This window comes from Leiobunum rupestre, chromosome 11 (assembly GCF_980474605.1).
Source record: "Leiobunum rupestre chromosome 11, qqLeiRupe1.1.hap1, whole genome shotgun sequence".
NCBI classification, from domain to species: Eukaryota; Metazoa; Arthropoda; class Arachnida; order Opiliones; family Sclerosomatidae; genus Leiobunum; species Leiobunum rupestre.
The window spans coordinates 44,258,504-44,283,692 of NC_143394.1; the positions used below are offsets into that span (position 1 = coordinate 44,258,504).

Sequence of the window (25,189 nt, forward strand, 5' to 3'; positions counted from 1 at the left end):
CCAACCATTTGGGCAGTTGTTAATTTACCCAACTTTGGGTGATTTTTTTACTCAACTTGGGCTGTTTTCATTTTGCCCAAATTTATTGGTAAGTGAAATACTGACCCAAAATTTGGTAACAATTGACCCAAAATGGGTAGAATTTGACCCAACCTTTTAAGCGTGTATGCTAAATATTTATTTTCATAATTTATTTTAAATCTTAAATAATGAGGCCTGCTTTTCAAATGAATATCTAATCGAAGACATGGTTCAAGGTCATACAATTTTCCGAATATTAAAATATCCCACCATGATGAGATTGTCTAGCAAATTTCGACAATGTAACACGACTTGTTTTGGAGTTATTAGCGCTGTCTTGCAATTTTCCCTTTTACGGCCTTTATGATTTTAGTAAATTTTTCTCGACTTCCTATTGGTCGAATCCGATTGGGTCTACGCTATTTAGACTAGGGTCTTTGCCCAAATCCGTGTTTCTATATCCGCTTAAGGTTATACGTGTAAAGGTTTTAAAAACCGTTTCCAAAACCGCAGTGTTTTAAAAGTAAACGGATTAACGTATATTTCAAGGGTACCCGTGTAGTTTGATTCGTTTACACGGACCTATCGACACGCTTATCTTAAAACGAAAATCCGTGTTAAAAATACGTTAATTTCGCGCGTTTTAATTTAAATTTAAACTTATAGTATGTGTCATGAAGAAGCCTTCTTGGCATCGCGGATAGACTTGTGGTAGGTGGTGAGGGTGCGTTTATATTCATCCCAATCACCACCCTTCTTTGCCCTATTGCAGAGCCTACGATTTTTTTGCGCACACTGAGAGAAAAAAGCCCTGTTCAAATTACATTAAAGTGTTGGAAGCAGGGGATGCCAAGAGGTTTCTGTAAATATAACAGCTTATTCCGTATAATAATATTACAAGTAATTTTATGTTAATTTAACATGATGAAATAGCTGTAAGTAACACAGTAATAAAGTCTGTCAAATCAACATGAATAATAGTCGGGAGTACGTAAACCTTTTTCGTAATTTTAGTGGCATATTAAAGTTGGTTTTACACATGCTCCGGTAGAAAATACTTTTTATATCTCAGTAAATTCGATAAGTAGCAAATAATTAATTCAACAAACAATATTGTAGAAAATACACTAACACGTATAGTCAAATTTACGAATAAGAAACAGAATTTTTGACGTGGTAGCTAGGAAAAAACAGCTAATCTGCAGCGCTTTCTCCCATTTTTCATTAAAATGTAATTATAAGGTTATCCGAACAGACAATTCGATAAAATCAAGGGGCTAAACCGGGCAAATCCCTCAGAGAGACCCAATAATGCACAACTTGTTCTTTGGTTTTTTAAAATTACGCTTATGTTCAGTCCTTTAAAGTTTGTATTTTTTAAAATTTCACGCGTAAGGTTGATTTCTAGTACATAGGTAAGGTAACCTACGTAAAGAGACTATATTTCAAAATATAGCATGATTATAATTTACATGCTTACATAATTACTGATACACAGCTATTTCACTAGTAAAAATGATTTTGTTTTACGAGGCAACTGGGCTTTCAGGTTTGCCAGATAGTTACTAATCTAATTGTGAGCCTCTCTGGTTCAAGAGAAAACGGCCAAGCGTTTTACGTCTCTATAAACCAAAGTAAATAATCACGTAAGTAGTATTTTACCGAATTGTTTATTGCTGTAAATCAATTCGACAAACGACTAAATATTAAAACGCTCTTTTCCGAAAGAAACACTCGCTTAGGTTGTACAAAATATCTCACGGTTTTTATGTTTATCAATTTTTGTTATTTATTTCGTACAATTTGTATAACGTTTTAATTAATATTTAATTAAAACCATTTGAGGCCGATAATGGATGGCTATAACCACAAAACATATCCTGACTCTATCAATAACAGATTTCAAAATAGAGCTACTGAAAGTTAAAGTTTAGTCAATCGGGCAGTGCACACAAAAATATAATTTTCGGCAATGTCGGAATCGAAGACATTTCCATATCACTTCTTGGTCTGCAGGGTGAAGGATTATCAAAGAAATTAACATGCATTATGCATAATTAAATTTACGGGGTTCAGATGCTATTCACTAACAACCTTGTAAGTGTTCACCAATTGTTTATTGTAGAAAATGGAAAATTTTCATTTAGACCACTTTTTCAAATTTGAGTTTTAAATAAATGATAATATATTGTGCAGAATATCAAAATTTAAAACTCAAATTTAAAAAAAATTGCCTAAATGAAAATTTTCTATATCCTACCATAATCTATGGGTTAACACAGATTAACAATGCCTTTTTTAAACTATATTTAAAGGCAACTTCGCTTACATTTAATTCTGAAAACACTGAAGCTCCGTTCAACACGATAACTTTAATTCATGCCAATTTCCCACAGAAATAAAACTATTTAATCCAAAATTATTTAACCACCCTTATTATTGCTCTAAGTATAATTAGTCAGTATTGGGTAAGTGAGGGTGAAAATACTATTATAGGTGTGCCATTTTTTAAACTTGTATTTAGTTAAGCCTAGGCCATTTGTGTATATGAAAAATACAATACATATATTTACTCATCTTTAATGACTTCATTATTTACTTAAGTATTACTTAATTATTATGAAATTCTACTTACTTATTTGTTGTGATGATAATTTTATCTGCATGGCAATTTCTGGCAAAGTCCGATATTACCACGACCTAACCGTTACTTTTTGAAAACCGCTGTCAGCTATCTCAACAAGAGGGCAAGACATAGGTTATTTGGTATTAATATGTAACACAGGCGCTCCTTAAACGACCCTTTAGATGCAATATATATGTTCCATGTTCAACAGATGTCCTATGGACGTAAAGAGTACGGATTAGACCACTTAAAGTACACGTTGAACATCTGTATTGCGTTTGTAAATAAGTAAATAGCATCTAAGTCATACGTATGTTCAACCGATGTTTTTAGGCGCTCTTCAGATGTCATAAAGATTTGCAGTGTAGATGAAGGGTGGTAGTGCGGGGCGCGCCCCCGCAGCAATGAAACAATAAATAAAACTGATCAAAACATTAGTGTGCTGAAATAACCAGTTTTTCAAAAATACTCGCTCTCCGATGAATTATACGTTTGAAGTTTGTAAATTGAAATTAATGGATTCCAGTATATCTACAGTGTCAGATATGCTAAATGTTTTTAAAGAACTTCAGTATTAATCTTACTGAAGCTGGCCGTTTAAGTACACATCTGTTATTCAAGTAAATTTTACATAATGAACTGTTCATTTTACACTCTCGATGTATGTAATAAAAACAGCTGCAAATATTCCTGAACATTTTTACAATGTCCTTCTGTACATTTTACAAGACCAACCCATTATTATAGAATACAGGCCATTTATGTACTTAAGTTCCTGTATAAAATAAAGGATACTTGTAATTTGTACAGAATTATTCTGTACAAGTTGTACACACACGTTTCATGTAAATATCTTCTGTTAAATTAAAGGATAACAGTAATTACCACAGGATTATTCTGTGTAAGTGATATACAGACGGTGCATGTAAAACTATCCTGTTAAAACTAGGGTTTTTTCCCTCAGTGCAGCCTGCCAATCTCGTTGTTCCACCAAGGCACTAACCTTGACCGGTTGGCAGGCTTTGCCCGACAATTGCGGTGATAGGAGTCGATAATGGACTGTTGCACGCGATCAAGAGCCAAATAGAAATCCAACACCGATGACAGCCGTGGCTTATCACCCTTAAGGAAGAAGCTTAAGTCTTCCCTGTAACCGGACCAATCTGTGCCCTAGGGTTACGAATAGCGGTACAAGCCCATACAGGTTTGACCAGAATATTAAAGCAAATGTGTCTGTGATCCAACAAAGACGGTTCGTTAGACACATGCCGGTTCTTAATTTTATCTGCGACATTCGCTGTACACAGTGTGAGATCAATGACCTCACTTCTGTTAGAAGTAACAAAAGTTGGTACATTGTTCCTATTCAGAATGTGAAGTCTGGTACTAACCAGATATTCCATTAAGTCGTTACCACGCTAGTTGCAGTCTGAGCTGCTCCAGATTTCGTGGTGAGCATTAGCATCGCAACCGATGACCAACTTCCTCCCCGAACTCTCACAATAGTTGACCAAACTGGCCATCCCCTGCGAGGGGGGAAGAGCATCGTCGTACGGTAGGTATGCCGATGCCATAGTAACCTCCCCACCACCATCCGACGAGGTGATGAGTTTTACCGTGGCAATATCCAATTGTCGCTGTCAAAATCAGAGTTAGATATGAGAGTTGACGTTAAACATTGGATCTTGTTTACGCCCAGCGACCCAGGCCTTTAAAATTGTACTGTCCAGTTTTGAGAAGAAACTCCTTAACTCATATCAAGTAGGCAAGATTAAGTTACGTGTTACACAACTACACTATCAGGAAACACACGGGGAAACGTTACGAATAATCGATTGAATGGAAAACCGATTAAACGATTAAACGAAAAAAACTGTTAAACGTTTATACGGTTATACGTTTTGAATAAATCGTGTAAACGGATAATTCCAAAGGTTTAGTGCTATTAGTTTTATAAACGTACTTCACTTAAAAATACGTTTATACGTAGACACGTTTATACGGATAATAGTAAGCCCTAATTTAGACCTAAACCGCGACGGGGAACACTTTTATAATTGGAACCAACTTTCTAACACTTACGATTCTCGAGATAGTGTTTGGATGACCTTGAAAACATGGTTCAAGGTCATCGAAATTTCCAAAGAAGATTTCCCCCTACACAATCTATGCGACCTAAAAATTTCAAAATCGTACCTAAAACTATTTTGGAGATATTCGCCCTGGTCCATATTTTAGTGGACACAATATAGTTTTATGGCTAAGCCTCATTCCGTGTGTGATAAAGCCACGCACGGCTCCTAACAAGCATTTCGGCAAACGCCATTGGCTAAGAATAGGCCACGTGGTCAAGTTTCGTTTATCTCCTGACGGATCATAAGGAAAGGATTCCCCATAAGGACAATTGAATAATTGTCCTTTGATTATCCCTAAGAGAGAAACAAGGATTTATTCTTACGTAAGGAATCCTTATTTTTAAGGCGAGTTCTAGAAGCAGACGCCGGTACCGATTAGACCTTAGGCCATGGCTCGAGTACAAGCTACATAATTGGCTCTTTTAACCATCTAAACACGTGAATTTAAGAGAATAATTTCACGGGTGTTGCATTCGACTTACAAGGAGAGTACCCGAGGTGTTTATTTTCGATTTTGTTCAAAGTCGGCCGTACTGTAGACCTATATGAGGTATGAAATTTGCCAAAAGGAGACGTCGCACTACCCATTCCGAAAATGTTTTTGTCCACTTAAGACCAAAATAAGATTTTTTCCTTATTTTACTCAAAAAATGTTACAATTTTAACCCAAAAATGTTCCAATTTACCCAAACTTGATGAAATTTACCTAAATGTGGTCCAAATTACCCATTTCGTGATTTTAATTTTTTTTTTAAATTTTCGTAGGTAGGATCCTTTAAAACCGAAAAAAATCCCATGCTTTTTTAAAGGAAAAGTCCAGGTTTGGTAAAACTTGGGTCTATTTGAAAGATCATGTTTAAATATACTCAAAAATATCAGTCGTAAAATTGTATCTTTTTTTAATGACGAGAAATTAATTTTTAAACGAGCGAAATTTACCGCCAAGCGATCTGCCATTTTTTGTTTCGGGGTGACGTTTTAGGACTTTAATCACGCGCTGTTCGCGCTATAACAGGCTTTAACAGCGCTCTGTTCCCCGCGCGCGCTTGCTCCGTGTGCGGTCTGCGGAGGGAAGGTGAAAGAAAATGGCAGCTCGCTTGGCGGTAAATTTCGCTCGTTTAAAAATTAATTTCTCGTCATTAAAAAAAGATACAATTTTGCGACTGATATTTTTTAGTATATTTAAACATGATCTTTCAAATAGACCCAAGTTTTACCCAACCTGGACTTTTCCTTTAAATGGAGATTTTTTGTTTTAAGTGGTCAAAACATTTTCGGTTGCCATGGCAAATCGAATGGGTTGTGGAACGTCTCCTTTTGGGAAATTTCATATCTCATATAGGTCTACATTACGGCCGACTTTGAACAAAATCGGAAATAAACACCTCGGGTATTCTCCTTCAGCACGGTGGAAATGTAGCCTTCGACATTCCAAGTGTATACAGGTATAATTTCCTAATAATAGAATTTGAACCCATCTCGGGTTAGGCATTTTACCACGTTGGAACTTCTTTTTATAGAACGTTTCCCGCGCTGAAATCAATCATTCGGTCCGGTACAAATTCATTTTGCATAATTGCTCGCTAGAATCATTTTAGCGGTAGAAAAAGCGATAAAATGTTTCGGGAGGAGGGTCGTATCAGTTCGCGTCGTTAAAATTTCGGGTGTGCACTAAATTAATCGTGCTCGTTTATCACTTTGGCGAAATTTTGAAAATCTGAAATCTACTTTTCGCACTCGCGATGGCGTAGATCCGAAGTTCGTGTAGAATTGGCGTACGGAGCCGAAATTTGTCAGCCATTAAAATAGCGCGCATGCAGCCAGTGGCCGTCGGCGAATCATTAGCGCCACTCAGCTATGAGGCCCGCTATTAGCTTAAAGCGATTAGTCGCGGGGTGTTTCATAAGTCAGACGGGCCCGCGATGCCGACGCTCATTCCTCGGCTGCCGGTGATATTTTTACGCTAATTGCTCATTAATTGAATTAGCCTGTAATGAGAACTTTTTACTGTACGCCGCTTATACGCGGAGCGAAGCCACCCCATTATTCCGTATGCCCGCGGAAGAACATTAACGCTGAAGATTTCCCCTCAGTTCTCTCGCAACAAATGGACACATACAGAATGCGATTTGTTTACTTATATTTCTAAGTTGTTAATTAGCTTAATTTTGTCCCATTAAAAGCATACGCCGGGATGATACGCGCTAAGGGGTTCCAAAATGGGCCAGGGCCCCCGTTTAAACAATAATGAAAAGCTTCTACATAGTCGTTAGTGGAGATACTTTGCGAGAAACTTGGAAGAAGTGTTCGAACTCTGACCCCCCGGCTGCACGGGCTCCCTCAATTTGTACCCGCTTAAGCCTCTCTTTACTCTCTTCCGAAAAGGCTACTTAAAGGGGTTTTTAATAAACCAATGTTTATTTCATATAAAGTAATATAAACCGTTTAAAAGGTGGATTTCTACAGAACGCATGTGGTCGGATAACATTTTATTAAATTTCTTTAAATTTCACGGTTCCAGAATTGAGTCAAAGGATTGTAATGATAATATCAATGTGAAAGCGTTCACTAAACAAGATTGAGTTTTATTCGCGACCGAAAACTATCGCTACGCCCCCTTTGGTTAGCCATCCAAACCTAGATAGCAAACGCTACTAATTTTTCCTCATCATTATTCGTAAATTTGGCTTTATAGATAATGAAACTTTCATTTTAATATAATTTTTGCAACTTTGGCTTATATTTTGATGTTTATTTAAGAAAAAAGTTCTAATGCCTTTATAATTGGTCTGTAACAGACGCTAAATCATAGGCGCTACCTCGGAGAAGCTAGCGTTACGCCACCTAGACTCGTTTCGGTCGAGAATAGCAAATTACCATAATAGGGACTAGAAAATGTAAAAGCTTCTACGTACAAATAGAGTAGGTAATTATAAAAATTACTCGAGTAACCAATAGTTATCATGGAAATCATGAAGCGCTGGCGATCAGTAAATATATTAAAAAAAAGCAAATAATGGAAAAATAATTGTACTTTTTGTATTTAGAAATTTAATAAATGTATTTAAGTTGATCTCTAACACAAAAATAGAAATGATTTCAGTACGTTTCAAATATATTATGATACAAAACCAATATTTCTAAAAAAAATACGAACCGTTTAGCCCCAAGATTTTTAATAAGTCAATTTGTAGTTGACTAAAAAGTTGGAGGGGACAATTAAATTAGCCGCTTCCTCCAGCAAAATATTAATAATAATCAGCTAGGCTAATACCCAAGGCACCGCCTTAGTTCCAAGTCATCGAGCATTGCCCCCCCCCGTGCATTCCCCCATTCCCTACGCCCCTGATGAAGCGTAAGAAAGGTATAGTTAACCCCCCGTTATGTTCTCTTGTTCTTTATTTGCTTTTACGTATACAGCGGTCGCTTGTCAAGATGATGCGTCTCCGGGGAGGATGTGATTTCCTGACTGACATTTTGCGCCATAATCGTAACAAACCCATCACGATCAAGTTGACATCCGCTATAAACGAAAGCTGATAACAAAAGAGAAACTATACAATAGATCGGGCGGCGCGGCGGGGAAGGCGACAGAAGGGGCAGATACGTAAGGTGTCGGCGAGGTGATCGCTACTAACTACTTTTCATTCGCTGGTAGAGAGGAAGGGGTTGACCCCTATTTACTGGAAGTGTCAATTCTGCGGGGGGGAGGGGAAGATAAACCGCGGCGGTTGGGCTTTCACCCGGAAAACGAAAAGGAAGCCATAGAGGACGCGCTTCATTTTATCTATTTGGTGATTGATTCTCGGGAATTAAGAGAAACAGTGTCCGTTTCCAATTCGCCGTATCCGGAGGTTTCCGACCCAAAGACGCGCGAAGGATATGTCCCGAAACAAAGGGACCACGACTGTCCCCTAAGAAGCCCGAAATGACAAGATGGCAATATATTTTTGGACTCTTTCCCCTTAGTCCGCCGTTTCACGCGTCGCTAACCACCGCTCGCGCTGTCCAAAACACCTGACTCGATTCTAAGGACAGTTTCTTCCTTTTTCTTAAGGGTTTAAACCACCGCCGCTTCTACCGAAGGGCGTATACCTTACAATTTGGATAAAAGCGAGGGGCAGGTCACTTCCTTGATTAACGACGCACCCCGATGATTTAATCATGATTATTTTGATTAAATTCAATTTAATCACGATTAAGTTGATTAAATCACGTTTAATCATGATTATAATGTTTAAATCTGATTAAATCATGATTAAATGATTAAATCTGATTAAAATTATTAAATCTGATTAAAATGATTAAATCTGTTTAAAATTATTAAATCCTGATTAAAAAATTATCGTGATTAGTATGATTAAATCGTACTTTAGTTTTGATTTTAATGATAAATTCTCTATTCGACCGATTATATTGATTAAATCTAATTAAAATGATTAAATGTAATTAAAAATATTAGATCATGATTAGAATGATTAAATCTCGTTTAAATCGTGATTAGATTTTTTAATCTTGATTACCCTGATTTAATCACGATTACCCTGATTTAATCATTTTACTATGATTAAGACGCACCCAAAATGGAAGTGACCTGCCCCTCGGATAAAAGGAACTTTTATTTAGAAATATATACGTTTTTTATATCCGGAATACAACGCCTCTGTCGGAAATTAAATAAAATAAAAAATACCGTTTTTATAAATTTTAATAAATAATATTAAACATTTTCCTTGAAATAAAATTTTCGAATTTCACTTAATACTGAATGTGAATTCTATAGTTAAAAGGAACCATGGCTATGGACTACATTGCAATGGATGATAAAATTAGCGAATAATCAGATTAGTCCATAATGAAAAGGGATAAAAAAGCTAAACCGTAAACAAATTTGAAGAAATTCAAAAACTTACAAATAGCTCGTACCAATAGGTCTTCCCTTTTGGACTAATCTACTTATTCGCTAATTTTATCATCCTTTGCAATGCAATCCATAGCCGTGGTTCCTTTTAACTTAACATTTGGTATGTATTATTACCCACCACTCTCCCCCATTTCGGATTTCCGTTGCTACGCAACGCGTTTTGAAATTTATAATGTTTAGGGTTTCTCTATTCGGTGTAATAGTCGCAAGCCAGCCTTCCCGCACGGTACTGACGAGTGTCAAATAGGACGAAACCGGTATACCGTTGGAATTTCTGTCCATTATTATTTTATTTTATTTTATTAAATTTAGTTTCTCACATGAAGATCTATGTGGTCCGAGTTGTGCGTCTTTATGTTTGCTCAAAGTACCAGTTATTTGTAAGTTTTTAAATTTCTTCAAATATGTTTAGGGTTTAGTTTTTATCCCTTTTCATAATGGACTAATCTACTTATTCGCTAATTTTATCATGTTAATTCTATAGTTTTTCTTGACGGACTCACTTCTAAAAATTAAATTAAAACAGTTTTAACGCCTTCTTATCGTAAGCATTGTAACCCGGCCACCTGTTTAAGGCATTAAAAGTCGCTAGATGACTCGGGCCTAAAGCCCCATTTTCATGCTCGCTGGTAGCGGATAAAAATCGTCAAAATTCGCTTCCGCCACTCGCAAGCGTGAAAATAAAGCTAAAATATCTGTTTGAAACAGATCGACGCGGAAAGTGAAAAAATGTGTAGCGGAAGCGGATTTTGTCGATTTTTACCCGCTACCAGCGAGCATGAAAATGGGGCTTAAATTTAGGTGTTGCCTTGGGTATTAGCCTAGCTGATTTTGATTATGATATAAAAGCTCTGACGTAACTGGTAATTTTCGTACGTCCGACTATTAAAAGAGCGCACTCCGTAGTAGCAAAAGATATCGGTATTTGCATAAGTAACATTATAGAATAAGTATGACACTTCCTATTGCTATAATGCTAATTTTCTAGCCGAACCTTTTATCGGCACTGATACTCTCTTCAAGCTATGACTTGGACTCGTGACTTACCGTTTTGGATGACAACGTTTTGATAAAAATTTAAGCCTTACATCGGAGAGCACGTTCTGGAGTCGCGAGGGGCCTTGGCTTTGTTTTGAACATTGAATTGGGAATAGTTTTGAAGCCCGCGTGCGAATCACGCGTGATAAAAAACATGAGCTCGTAGTGCCGAGAAAAACTTTTTTAATTTTTATCATTTTAGCCTAATATTCCGCCTATCTATCGGAAACCAGATATTTCGGCTTAGCGGAAGTCTCGCGTATATTAGACACTAGAGGGCTCTGTGCCGAGAAAATCTTGATTACGCAATAACTATGAAAATCAGTTTGGTTGTAAATCTCGTTAATTGTCATACTTATTGTTATTACGTTACTTATGGTATTTGGTATAAAACGAATTTACACTGGTTGGAAAAGCGACGTAGTAGGGGTTTCCGACACCAGGTGACGCGAGCGGTTCTACGGCGATCCTGCCCGGATTCGACCAGAAGAACGTCGCGTTGAATCTCGTCACAACCTCCGCGAGTCTCAATCGAAAGAAGCCGCTTGGCCGGCGCAGAGCTCGGCCGCGACGTCCCATTCGCGCGTTCTCTCAGCGCCTTCAGATTGCCCTCGAATACATTCTAGTTTCAAGTTAGAATTCCGTCGCTTGTTATTTGTGGAATTCCGTCGGCGGCGCGTGGACTTCGATTTAAGTGTGATTAACGTCTAAATTTCCAAACGTAGAGGACGCGAGCTGTGTACATGGTGCTACGGACTAAAATCCGTTTAGGTCCATGACTCTACAACCCTAGTAAGTTAAACGTACCTTTTGGTTTTATTTTGTTTAACAATAGGCTGCAGTATAGCTCGTATCTATTAAAGAGCACTAGCTTCATTTTTTTTAAAAGCAAAATCGTGTATCGTGAATATTTACATAAAATCAATAGCGTTATGTATATTAGAATATATTTCTTCCCGATGGTTCTACTTTAAATAAGCCGAACTGTTAATAGCTTCTATTTCCTCCGGAAATTTATGGTAAATATAGATTAGGTCGACTGCCAGGCCGGTTCGTACGGTGTGTTTAAATACGGATTTATTAATGGCGTTTTTAGTACTAGTAAATCGGTCAGATTGAAAACGATCTCCTGGTAGCGTACTTCACTCTACACATAGAAGCACCGCGGTTGGAACACTTCTACAGGCGTATGTAGATCAAAAGTAGACTAAACCACTCCTTCGATGATAAAATAGTAACAAATTAATCTCCGGTACCAAAGTTATTTAGGAATGTAAATTTAAAAGGTAAAAATATGAATGTAATTGTTAATGGTTGAGCTGAATAATAAATTACGTATTCGCGTCATTAACGTAACGGGTCTTTTTAAATGATATAATATCGAGGTTATAAAGGAAACGAAAATGAAGAATGTGAGTTCAATTGTCATTCCTTCGGAGAGGTTCGTGGGAGGGGGGTCCAATAAAATGGAAGGCGCGTTCCATTAGGCCAATTTCGCAGTCGTTCATCGAAGTGAAACGAAGCGGAAGAACTTCTGATGGACACACCCCAATCGCGTTGGCCCTGCCAAGTACCAAAAAAAGGAGAGCCAACTGAATATGAAAGAGTTGAAAGAGAGAGAAAAAAAAACGTCGGCGAAGAGGGTTGGACATTCTCGGACATATTTAACCCGTGCGGGGAAAGACGGATTTCAGTCATCCAGCCCAACCCGACACAGAGAGGTAAAGGTTCGCAGCCAAAAATATACTGCGAGTTTCGTTTCGCTTCAATCACTAATTTATTCCTGTATTTATAATCGTATCTGTAATATGCAAATTAGGGAATTGGTGGAGTATTTTCTGTACCGAATTTGGTATAATAGGATACGCGAAGGTCAAAAGCGTTGTTGGACAGTAGTGAACAGAAAAGAAGAATAGTGTAAAGTGTTCGGTTTCACGATTACTGTTAAGTTTAGATAAATAAGGTTTGGTTTATAGCTTTAAATAAGTTCCTAGGTTGAATTACTTTAGTGATTTTGGTTACGTTATGTTGCAAGGTAAATTATGTTTGCAAGTTAATTTCAGAAAGGTTGGTTTTGTTGTTTTAATTAGGTTATGTGGCTTGGATTAATAAGGTTTTGTAGTTTTAATTGATTAGGTTTGATTGTTTCAATTATGTTCTGTGGTTTTAGTTAGGTTTTATAGTTTGGATCAATTTGGTTTTGTAAGTTTAATTTCGTTTTTCGGTTACATTCTGGTTAGGTTTGGTTAGGTTGACTTAGGTTTGTAAATATAATTTTGTATTGTTGTATTAATAAGGTTTTGTTGGTTTAATTAGATTTTGTTGGTTTAATTTTGTTTTCTAAGTTTAATTTGTTTGATGGTTACGTTCAGGTAGGTTAGGTTGGTTTGGGTTAAAGCCTTAATTGCTTTTAATTAGGTTTTTTAGATCAAATAAGAAGCACAATAAAAAACAGTTTAAAACTCAAATATTTTCTCCAGCTGGATATTTATACGTTATACGTTTAAATATTCCTGAAAAATATCCTCCAAAACATATTGGATGTAAAAATAAATTTATATTGTAAGTTTTTTATGTTTCATTAGTAATTTTGTAGGTTTAAATAGGTTTTGTAGTTTGGTTTAATAAGGTATTGTAAGTTTAATTTAGTTTGCCGCTTACGTTCAGGTAGGTTAGGTTAGATTTCGTTAGGTTGACTTAGCTTTGTAAATTTAATTTCGTTGGACGGTTACGTCATGGCTTAAGTTTGTAAGTTTAATTTCGTTTGACGGTTACGTTAAGGTAATTTAGGTTAGTTTGTAAGTTTAATTTCGTTTGACTGTTACGTTAAGGTAAGTCAGGTTAGTTTGCTTAGGTTTTGTAAGTTTAATTTCGTTTGACGGTTACGTTAAGGTACGTTAGGTTAGTTTGCGTTGGTTTGTAAGTTTAATTTCGTTTGACGGTTACGTTAAGGTAATTTAGGTTAGTTTGCGTAGGTTTGTAAGTTTAATTTCGTTTGACGGTTACGTTAAGGTAAGTTAGGTTAGTTTGCGTAGGTTTTGTAAGTTCAATTTCGTTGGACTGTTACGTTAAGGTAAGTTAGGTTAGTTTGCGTTGGTTTGTAAGTTTAATTTCGTTTGACGGTTACGTTAAGGTAAGTTAGGTTAGTTTGGGTAGGTTTGTAAGTTTAATTTCGTTTGACTGTTACGTTAAGGTAAGTTAGGTTAGTTTTCGTAGGTTTGTACGTTTAATTTCCTTTGACGGTTACGTTAAGGTAATTTAGGTTAGTAATTTCCTTTGACGGTTACGTTAAGGTAAGTCAGGTTAGTTTGCGTAGGTTTGTAAGTTTAATTTCGTTTGACGGTTACGTTAAGGTAAGTCAGGTTAGTTTGCGTAGGTTTTGTAAGTTTAATTTCGTTTGACGGTTACGTTAAGGTACGTTAGGTTAGTTTGCGTTGGTTTGTAAGTTTAATTTCGTTTGACGGTTACGTTAAGGTAATTTAGGTTAGTTTGCGTAGGTTTGTAAGTTTAATTTCGTTTGACGGTTACGTTAAGGTAAGTTAGGTTAGTTTGCGTAGGTTTTGTAAGTTCAATTTCGTTGGACTGTTACGTTAAGGTAAGTTAGGTTAGTTTGCGTTGGTTTGTAAGTTTAATTTCGTTTGACGGTTACGTTAAGGTAAGTTAGGTTAGTTTGGGTAAGTTTGTAAGTTTAATTTCGTTTGACTGTTACGTTAAGGTAAGTTAGGTTAGTTTTCGTAGGTTTGTACGTTTAATTTCCTTTGACGGTTACGTTAAGGTAATTTAGGTTAGTAATTTCCTTTGACGGTTACGTTAAGGTAAGTCAGGTTAGTTTGCGTAGGTTTGTAAGTTTAATTTCGTTTGACGGTTACGTTAAGGTAAGTTAGGTTAGTTTGCGTAGGTTTTGTAAGTTCAATTTCGTTGGACTGTTACGTTAAGGTAAGTTAGGTTAGTTTGCGTTGGTTTGTAAGTTTAATTTCGTTTGACGGTTACGTTAAGGTAAGTTAGGTTAGTTTGGGTAGGTTTGTAAGTTTAATTTCGTTTGACTGTTACGTTAAGGTAAGTTAGGTTAGTTTTCGTAGGTTTGTACGTTTAATTTCCTTTGACGGTTACGTTAAGGTAATTTAGGTTAGTAATTTCCTTTGACGGTTACGTTAAGGTAAGTCAGGTTAGTTTGCGTAGGTTTGTAAGTTTAATTTCGTTTGACGGTTACGTTAAGGTAAGTTAGGTTAGTTTGCGTAGGTTTTGTAAGTTCAATTTCGTTGGACTGTTACGTTAAGGTAAGTTAGGTTAGTTTGCGTTGGTTTGTAAGTTTAATTTCGTTTGACGGTTACGTTAAGGTAAGTTAGGTTAGTTTGGGTAGGTTTGTAAGTTTAATTTCGTTTGACTGTTACGTTAAGGTAAGTTAGGTTAGTTTTCGTAGGTTTGTACGTTTAATTTCCTTTGACGGTTACGTTAAGGTAATTTAGGTTAGTAATTTCCTTTGACGGTTACGTTAAGGTAAGTCAGGTTAGTTTGCGTAGGTTTGTAAGTTTAATTTCGTTTGACGGTTACGTTAAGGTAAGTTAGGTTAGTTTGCGTAGGTTTTGTAAGTTCAATTTCGTTGGACTGTTACGTTAAGGTAAGTTAGGTTAGTTTGCGTTGGTTTGTAAGTTTAATTTCGTTTGACGGTTACGTTAAGGTACGTTAGGTTAGTTTGCGTTGGTTTGTAAGTTTAATTTCGTTTTACTGTTACGTTAAGGTAAGTTAGGTTAGTTTTCGTAGGTTTGTACGTTTAATTTCCTTTGACGGTTACGTTAAGGTAATTTAGGTTAGTAATTTCTTTGACGGTTACGTTAAGGTAAGTCAGGTTAGTTTGCGTAGGTTTGTAAGTTTAATTTCGTTTGATGGTTACGTTAAGGTTTTTTAGGTTAGTTTTCGTAGGTTTGTAAGTTTAATTTCGTTTGACGGTTACGTTAAGGTTTTTTAGGTTAGTTTTCGTAGGTTTGTAAGTTTAATTTCGTTTGACGGTTACGTTAAGGTAAGTTAGGTTAGTTTGCGTAGGTTTTTAAGTTTAATTTGGTAAAGTTAATTCGGTTCGTAGTTTATTTTAGTATTGCCCAACGAATGAATGCCATCTTCACGTACCCAGCTTTAGAAACTAGAAAATCCTGTCCTTACATTCTCCGGCGCTCATAGGGATGGGAATGATCCCAAATCGCGGAGAGAAGGGCTAACAGAAAGAGGAGGGCTCTCCTTTCGGCCCTACAGCCCTGATTGATGTTTACAGTGGAAAACAGGGTCGTATCGAACCCCGAACCAAGTCGGCGTTCCGTACCGGCTCTTTCTCTCTCTCGGGCCCGAACGCTCGTTTATTTATACCGCGCGCCATGTTGATTATCGAGGACTGTCGTATAAAACGATTATTGCAAATAGCGGCGAGCCCCTCACGCCTCGTCGAGCGTCGCTTTTCTCATTCGAGCGTACGAACCTTCGTAAGATATGCCACCTTTCTTTTATTCCCCGCGTCTTTATTTTCTGATTATTCGTTTACCAATGACGGGCCGGCCAATTTATTGGCTGCGCTTTTTTATTGATTAATACATTAAATTCGACATAGACGCGGGCTCTTCTCTACGTTTGATGGCGAAGGTCGGGTATCGGGTCGTTTGTCTTCGGCGATCGGCTCGCTGGCCCCGCGCGACTCGCTGTTTAAGGTGAATGGCACTGAGAAGTTATGCCCGACGTGTTAAAGATTTATGCAAATTACGCTCGGGAATTATTATAGCCGTAAGAATGGAATCTCCGTCGGCCATTTGTAAGGCGGCCGGGACAAATGGCCCAGTATTTTAAAGACTGACTCGCGGAGAGAATCGATGGATTTTAGAAATTAATTTTCTGATACTTTATGACCTTTGATTATTAACTCTTAATTGTCTAACAAACGCGTTTGATACACTATACAATCGTTATTATTAAATTTCTTATTTATCTCAATTCGACGAAATTTGTTTATAAATTTTAGAGAAAACGTAATGTATAACTGAAATAAAATAAATCTACTTTCTTATTTAAATAGATTTCTTTTATTTAAATCGATTTTTTATTTAAATTTATTTCATTTATTTAAATCGATTTTTTATATAAATAGATTTTTTATTTAAATCGATTTTTTATATAAATAGATTTTTTATTTAAATCATTTTTGTTGTATCGATTTATTTTATTTAAATAGACTTTTTATTTAAACATATTTTTAATTTAAATAGATTTTTTATTTAAATGGATTTTTTAAACAGATTTTTTCTTTATACATACTTTTTTTATTTAAATAGATTTTTTATTTAAAGTTATTGTTTTATTTAAAAATATTTTTTATTTAAATAGATTTTTTTAAATATATTTATTTTATTTGAATATATTTATTTTATTTAAATCGATTTCTTTTATTTAAATCGATTTCTTTTATTTAAATCAATTTCTTTTATTTAAATAGATTTATTTTATTTAAATAGATTTATTTTATTTAAATCGATTTATTTTATTTAAATCGATTTATTTTATTTAAATAGATTTATTTTATTTAAATAGATTTCTTTTATTTAAATAGATTTCTTTTATTTAAATCGATTTATTTTATTTAAATCGATTTCTTTTATTTAAATCGATTTCTTTTATTTAAATCGGTGTTTTTAATATTCTGATTTTTAAACAAATAATGGAAGTTTTCCAATCTAATTGATGCGTACTTTGGTTCGATCGGTTATATGTAATCTAAAATGAAACTAAGTCTTAAGAAAATTTTATTACTACTTAATATTTGAGAAAATATTTCTTCACAATTTTTATTCATCCATTGAAATACTTTATGTGTTTTAATCAAAATCTTAATTTAAATCAACACAGCCCCGAAGTCCGCTTTGCTACAATGATTAAAAGCTCTTATTTTTCGGGACACTCCGCCAACTTCATAAATTCAATATTATATTATTTTAGGTTTAAATAAATGCAAACGTTTTAGTTTATAATCATTGTTTGTTCGGTACTTTTTTTTCAAAAAAAAAGTGTAATCTGGACAGTAAATTTGGACCGTAATCGCGAAGGAAAATCCTTTACGCAAACAAACCGGAAAACTTCAATTCCCCCAAAAGTTTTTAAAAAGCTAAAACTATTTGCTTAAGTTAAATAAAGTCCACAATACACCAAGCAGCGATGCGTGTCTCAGCTTTCTACTATTTTTCTTTCTACAATGTACAGGTACAACTTGGTTGCCTTGGACTCGCCCTTAAAGCTATAGTCGAATGTACATTAGCTTTAATAAAAATAGAAATAGACTCTTTCGAGATTTCACTCCGTTGGGAATTTATCACGTTTAAATATAAAGCAAAGAAGTTGTTACTTAAGACAAAATGCCTAAACCTACTATGACGTATTCAGTGACGTCAACAGTCCCCCGCTTCTATCCCATCATTTATTTCGTTTATTTCCCAACGTAGAAATATTTAAAAGTATTAAAGGCCTAGGATTTCTTCCGCCTGTTTGCCTTTAAGTTTTCTTCCCGCCGCGCAAATATCCTGGTGGTAGGCCACCGTGTTCTGTGGTTGGCCTACCACCAGGATATTTGCGTGGTGGGAAGAAAACTTAAAGGAAAACAGGCGGAAGAAATCCTAGGCAAATTTAACTTCACCATACGATAGCGCATATTGAAATGTACCTTTTTATAAATAATATTTTATCTATTTAAGGGGGAAGAATATAGTAAAAGCCTCTTTTTCGTTCAAGCTGAACGTTTCTGTTTTAAAAATTATATAATTGAATTATATATTTCTTATTAGGCTGAACCTTTCTCTAGTGCTTAAAATAATTTTGATAATTCTAATATTAATAGTTAACGAGATATAAGGTTCTAACTAAAGGGTAGTTTGGGCGCATGCCCAACGTGTTTAGCTCCGAGGGTCCGAATTAAAACAAAATAACTTAATTACTTTTAAATTTAAAATTGTCAAAATTATTTTAGTCACTCAACAAGAGGCTGTTCTACATTTAAATATTAATTTTATAAGTTAAAATACAAAATTAAAAGAGTTCAGCTTGAAATAGCGCGAAAGTAAACAATGGCCACTGTAGTCTTCCCCCTTAAATAGTTTTAAACGTATTTCTGTCGTATTTTCTTTTGAAAAATTAAAGCGAGCCTACGAATCAATCAATTAAATACCATTAGAAGTATAGTAATACTTATCTCTTAAAAATAAGATATACTATATTTCTGTTATTACAAGATATACCATAGTATTTTATTTCAAAAATATGACTATCCATATAGATCGATTTACAATTTTTAACGGGCAAAGACGACTTTAAAGGGGTAAAATTCATCCGAGGTAACGTGGTGATGGCGTTATTTGTTAGTAGATGGCGCTTGGATAGCAACATGACGTCATAATTTTGATTTTCAACGATTGGTTGAAAGTTTTCAGTTTTTAGTGGAGAACGGTTTTGTCGAGATTTAAAATACAAAATTATCTTCCCTGATTGGATAGTTTAAAATTGTACTATAGTGCCATCTATGGCGGAGAGTGTTAACTACTGTTAAAATTAATTGTTAATTTAAATTACAAAAATTATATATTTTTAATAAGAATTTAAAGTACTATAATTTAGTAATTAATTAATAACTTTTTAAAAAAGTTCATTTTTCTTAAACTTTATTATTAAATAGGAAGGTGGATTTCGCCCCTTTTTGCATATTTCCCTGTAGGCAATATGTGAATGCGTCTATACCATTATGATGTATATAATATATTTCTGATATTAGTAGGTGGACCACCCTATTTTATTTCAAAATATTGAAAACAAATAATGAATCGTAGACTAGACAAAGACGTAGCTATAGGAATGACACGAAACATACACGTGAAAACCGGAACTCAATTGAGCCGGGCAGTTTCAATCTTGATAATGGACATTTTTTTAGCTCTCCAACCGGTACCACTTTCTTCGAGGTATAGCTATCACGAATGAAACTTTCTCCGGTCAAGAATAAGTTTGGCGAAAGAGAGGTGGGCGGAAGTATAAAAGATACACCGAAGCCAACTTAATACGCGGGACTAAATTTGGTATCGCCAGCCGATATTTTTTTTTGGCTCGGAACGGTTGGCGAATAAAGTTTGAAAGTCGCCGATGTGGCACGGTATGGAAAACTAAAGAACCGTGAAGAAACGAAGTAGAAGGCCTGGGCTCACCGTCGGCACTTTACCAGCACTGCGTTTTTTGTTGGTATTACTTCTGTCTCCAGCGGATACGACTTAAAGGTGCCTCGTACCTTTACCGGCGCCAAGTGCCCACGGGGAGCGCTGTTTTCTGGTTCAGTCGAAACTTTCGTCAAGCCTATAAAATATTTATGGCTTACGCGGCTACCCTTACAAAAAGTCTAGACGTAAATAATAATAATAATAATAAAAATATGCGACCTTATTCGAGTTACGTTCCGAAAATAAGTTTACTCGTAATTAATCATATCCGGTTTGCTAGTTCGAAGTTGTAGAATGAATTATGTCCTGACTCGAGACCAACTTTGATGACTATGATAAATGACTGGTCCGTGGCTAGACCCGCGAATGTCTCGTCTAAAATATGTCATATTACCAGCATTAACTTTTACGGAATATTGCTTATGTTAATAAGATAAATCACGTTACGCGAACCTACAGATTATCTAAGATGGATTCCTTCGGGCAACCACGCTCCCAGAACGGACTACAAATTTTGATACGCATGGGCTTTCTCTGATTTACGAAATTAATTGGGTTTACGGACATTTTGGATCTTCATTTGAATAATGGTCTGTGGATTAAACCAGGGTTGTAGAGAGATGGTTCGATCACTAAGCAATTCTACCATAGGAGAATTTAGCTAAAGAAAAAGTGGCAAATAGATGGCGCGCCCGACACTGTGTAGCCCCTTCAGATACTTATGGGCGTTCCCCCAATTCATAGAAGTACTGAGGTGCAGCCTAATTTATAGGAGATAGCGGGAAATTTAAATTTTACAAGCTAACTGCGATCGCTTTAATTTCTGTTTCGTTTCTACACGTGCGAATTTTAAAGAAACTTACTTTTTTAATATTTATAATTAATTAGCGAACATTAAATTTTAGTTTCTCAAACATTTATTTAGGAATATAACTGACCGTAGTTTTGCCTTTTGGCTATTAATTATTTTAGGTTTGCTTAGATTGTTTGCAATTTTCAAAAAAATAATTGTTAATGCGCTTATAACAAAGTGACAATGAATTCATTTAGAGGTCATAAAGAACCGAGATCGATCGACACGAAAACTTGGTAGTGTTCTCTTTCCATATGTACTCCAGTGTAATGAGGTAAAGCCGACAAAATATCTGTAGTGGCTACTTGGCGTCACTAGCGCCATCCGTGGTAGAAAAATATATCGTCAAATAAAAAATGTAAGTGATCGAACCATCTCCCTACAACCCTGGTTAAACGAAAAAATATGATCAAAATTTTCTCGATTTTAAATTAAACCAAATAATATGAACTTCTATCAGTTAGCGCCTCGAATCAAACCTCCGTTGCCATGTATACTGTTAAATTGGAATTAAATAATACTTATCTTAGAGTGGCCATATTGAGATTAACTTAAAACTTGCTTGAAACAAAACGGGAGCTAGAGTAGGCTAAGAAGGTTATAGACTACTTTTAATTTTACTTGGGGCCAAATGTTAAAGGTTAAATAAACTGCCATTGGGTAAACAAATCAGTCCAATGAAATTAACCACGCCTCAACCAGCTGATTTACGGGCCGAAAGAACGTAGATCTCAACGCAATTATTTATTAATCCCGCAAATATTCGACAGCGGGGCAATGCAATTTTCAACACTCTGGTAACGCGATAACTGGGCGATTTGCACTTAGCAGGAGTAACGGGATATCACTCGAAAGAGGGGAGATAATTAAATATTTAACATCGTGGGCACGATGGTAGCGTGTCTGAACTCACTGAAAACGCCTTTCGAATATACCTGTGTAATAATAAAGAGCGTAAATCCTAGTTCATATTTTATTTAGAACTAAAGGAGGGTGGAAAGAGGGGAAAAGGTCTAGTCGGTGCCAACGTGATTAACTGCGGAAATACAAACAGCCTAATCGCGCCGATAACGTTATATTACGAGTTGCAAACATTAACTCGAAAGTTAAGAGATAACTCATCAGCCGTGATATGTCTCGTTAGTTCGCGCCATACTTTGAGCGAAAGTTAGGTTGAAAATGTTTGAAGTGCTTTCCGTATTACTCGTATCATTACAGTAGTCTCTAGAGAATTGAGAGACGATGAATTATATAAATATTTAAGCTGCCGTCAGTCGATCGTTTATCCAGTTCGCAAACGTACGAAAGTATGACGTTGGAATTATTATTTTCAAAGAAACGTGATTTTATAATGGTATTTGAAAACCCATATTTCACAGTGACGGACAAAAATAAAGTATTTTAGAGCTTAACATTGAACGGTCCAAATTTACCCGTTTTTATGAAGAAAATATTTATTGGTACTTGCGGTATGGATTAAACACTAAAGGATGTTCCACGGGCTAGCTTCTTAAGGCAAAGTCCTCGTTAGCTACGTGTTATTTTTTGTTTTTCTTCTATCCAGGGGCACCGGATATGAGTTTGTAGCGCCATCTGTTATTTTTTGGAAGATTTATACCGTGATTTTTAGAATTCTACTGCTATTTTTTCGATACCATTATTTATTTAAAAGCACATGAGTTTGTTTGCCCTTTGGATAGAGAAAAATGAATTTCCGGTTTTTCGGACTGGCGACGCTAGGTGGCGACGTGACAGGGCATTTGTTTGTTGGACCATCCTTAAGTGTTTAATCCATGCTTGGGGAAAATGAGGAGATGGTCTTATTTTTCACGTCACCCCCGTGTGTTTCCGAACCCAATGAAATGCAACCCAGATCTGAGCGTACTATAGCAAACCACGAGGTTAACGGTAATAATAAGTAATATGGAGCTGTTGGCTCGCACGCGCAGAGACAGTTTTTTGCCTGTTACCGAGAAAAACATATCTATTATCATAGCCGGCTACGCTATGGCAGTCGTAAATCACGGTCCCCCGTGGAGCCCGTGGCGCCATCTAAGTAAACTGGCAGTTATATGTCGGATATAAAGGCTTGATGAAATGCAGATTTAACTAGAAATTTAGTTATACCTTTGAGCTCGTTAATTTAAAACGCAAATTATTAATTGAATAGACGTGGAAAACAGTGTAAATAACCTCAGTGATTATTGAAGTGGCTGAGGATGGCATCTAGGATCAACAAACACGAGGAGAACGCAGCTAGCCTTTAAACACGCTAACGCAGTGTTGTGTACAAATTTCATTGGACGAACCTTTACGCTGAACGTTTTATGGAAAGGGGGAAGATAATTTCCGAATTTCCCTTTCCAACGGCAGCAGGCGCTAAAGCGTCTAACCAATGAAAAGTGTACGCAAGAAAATACACGACTTTTGACGGGTTGCTTTCTCCTAGTGTTTGTTGCTCCTAGGTGGCATAAAGCACTTTCCACCACCCTCCTAGGAATTGTAACCCGGCCACTTGTTTAAAGGCCTAAAGTGGTGCCTTGGGTATTAGCCTAGCTGATAAGGAGAATTTTCATAAGTTTAAATAAACACGGATAAATCAAACAGATTTTAAACATCACAAATTAAATTCAAAATTTTGAAATGGATTTTGAAACTTAAAAGTGAAAATGTTCGAGCTCTAGATCTCTCAAAATCGCGAAGAGGGCCAACTTGTTAGGCAAATCAATGAACTGGTAAATGGAGATCGATATCGGCTGTTTGCGATTTCGCTTCGGCCTGGAGGCAGAAAACAGAAAAGCCGTGCCAAATAGAACGTTTGATTCGCGGAATATGAGATAGTTTGCGACGCGTGAATCAAAAATGACAACAACGGTGTGTCGTAAATTAAAGGGTGCGGCTAAAAATCACTACATAAACGGTTTCGATTTTCTTCCTCGAAAAGAAAACGCGATTCTAATAACTCGGAATGTGTCACGAAATTTGCCGGCTAAGAATTCATTTTAAGCCTCTCCCCGCCCTCCACCGATTCTCACGTGTAGAACCGTACTTCTCGCAAACAGCGCCCCCTTACGCTCTTTATACATACCCGATAAAGGAAGCCATGTTTCCTATAGCCCACTTTTAAAGATATTCCGCCCATTACAACTCCGAAACAGGGTCGCGTAGACGCCTTTATTCTACAAAGCTTCGGAAGTCGAAGCTAACGGAAACTTGAATACATTTGCTCAATAGACCTTTCTATAAAGTAACAATGGCCTTCTTGTTTAGATGAATCGGGCGCGTCACTCGTGACGTAGATGTGACGTTTCACTATAATAGCCAATAGACGCTAGCATAAACTTTATTTATGCTAGGAGCAACAAACAGAAGGAGAACGCAGCTAGTCTTTAAACACGCTAAGGCAGTGTTGTGTACAATTTTCATTGGACGAACCTTTACGCTGCACATTTTACGGGCGGGGGGAAGACAATTTCAAAATTTTCTCCTTCCGACGGCAGTAGGCGCTAAAGCGTCTAACGGTTCTAACCAATAAAAACTGTACCCAAGAAAATGCACGACTTTTGACGGGTTGCGTTCTTCTTGTGTGGGGTGCTGTGTTTGTTGCTCCTAGCTTGCACATTTTGGCGAAAAATTAACTATCATTGAAAATGCCTTGAGATTGCCAGTGGCGTAGCTAGAAAATTGGACCTAATGCAAAATAGGAAATAGGTTCACAAGAAGGCCGCGTTACTTTATAAAAATAACATATTCCGTGCGAATTTTAAAAGACGAGCAATGGACAAAATCCACGAAGAATATTTAGAATTGGATAGTGGTACAATTATAGAAGTAGTTTAGCGGAAGAGGTGGAAAGTGAAATCTACACTTCGCATATCACCGATGAAATATATAATTTTAAATATTTGTCGTCATGTTTATGAAATAGGAGCTCAATTAGACGCGGATCGATGGCGAATGAAACAGAGTACCGGAGATCGTTGATAAACACTCCAATCATACGCGCAGGCTAGAAGGCGGCTCGAGCAAAAGACACTCTCTGGCGGGCGCCTAATCTCTTCTCTCTGGCACTAAGAACGACTAAGGCGCCAAAACAGAAGTGTAAGCTATCCCAAAGGAAAGAGAAGATACTAATACCGACCCTGTGTAGCTCCTTTACCAGAAGGCGCCCTGATAACATTTCGCGTTACGATACGGTAAGACGGCGTAGTCAAACGTTAAAAGGGTGTCGACGCCGAAGACTTCACCCTCGCTCTAGCCTTACGAAGACCGTCAGCCGAAACGACACTGAGCTAAGCCTAGGCCGAGGGAAAATCGATTTCATAGACGTACCCCGGGCCGAAGCGGGGATGGCGGGAAAGGACA

General features: G+C 36.4%; 1 protein-coding gene across 1 annotated transcript in view; it reads left to right on the forward strand.

The window, feature by feature from the left end:
- The first annotated feature begins 11,401 nt into the window (after nt 1-11,401).
- LOC149922954 (uncharacterized) overlaps nt 11,402-25,189 on the forward strand; it is an 89,397-nt gene continuing 75,609 nt past the window's right edge. Inside the window, exon 1 of the mRNA XM_090163255.1 lies at nt 11,402-11,536. The gene's annotated coding sequence lies outside the window, so the exon portion shown is untranslated. The remainder of the gene's footprint in view (nt 11,537-25,189) is intronic.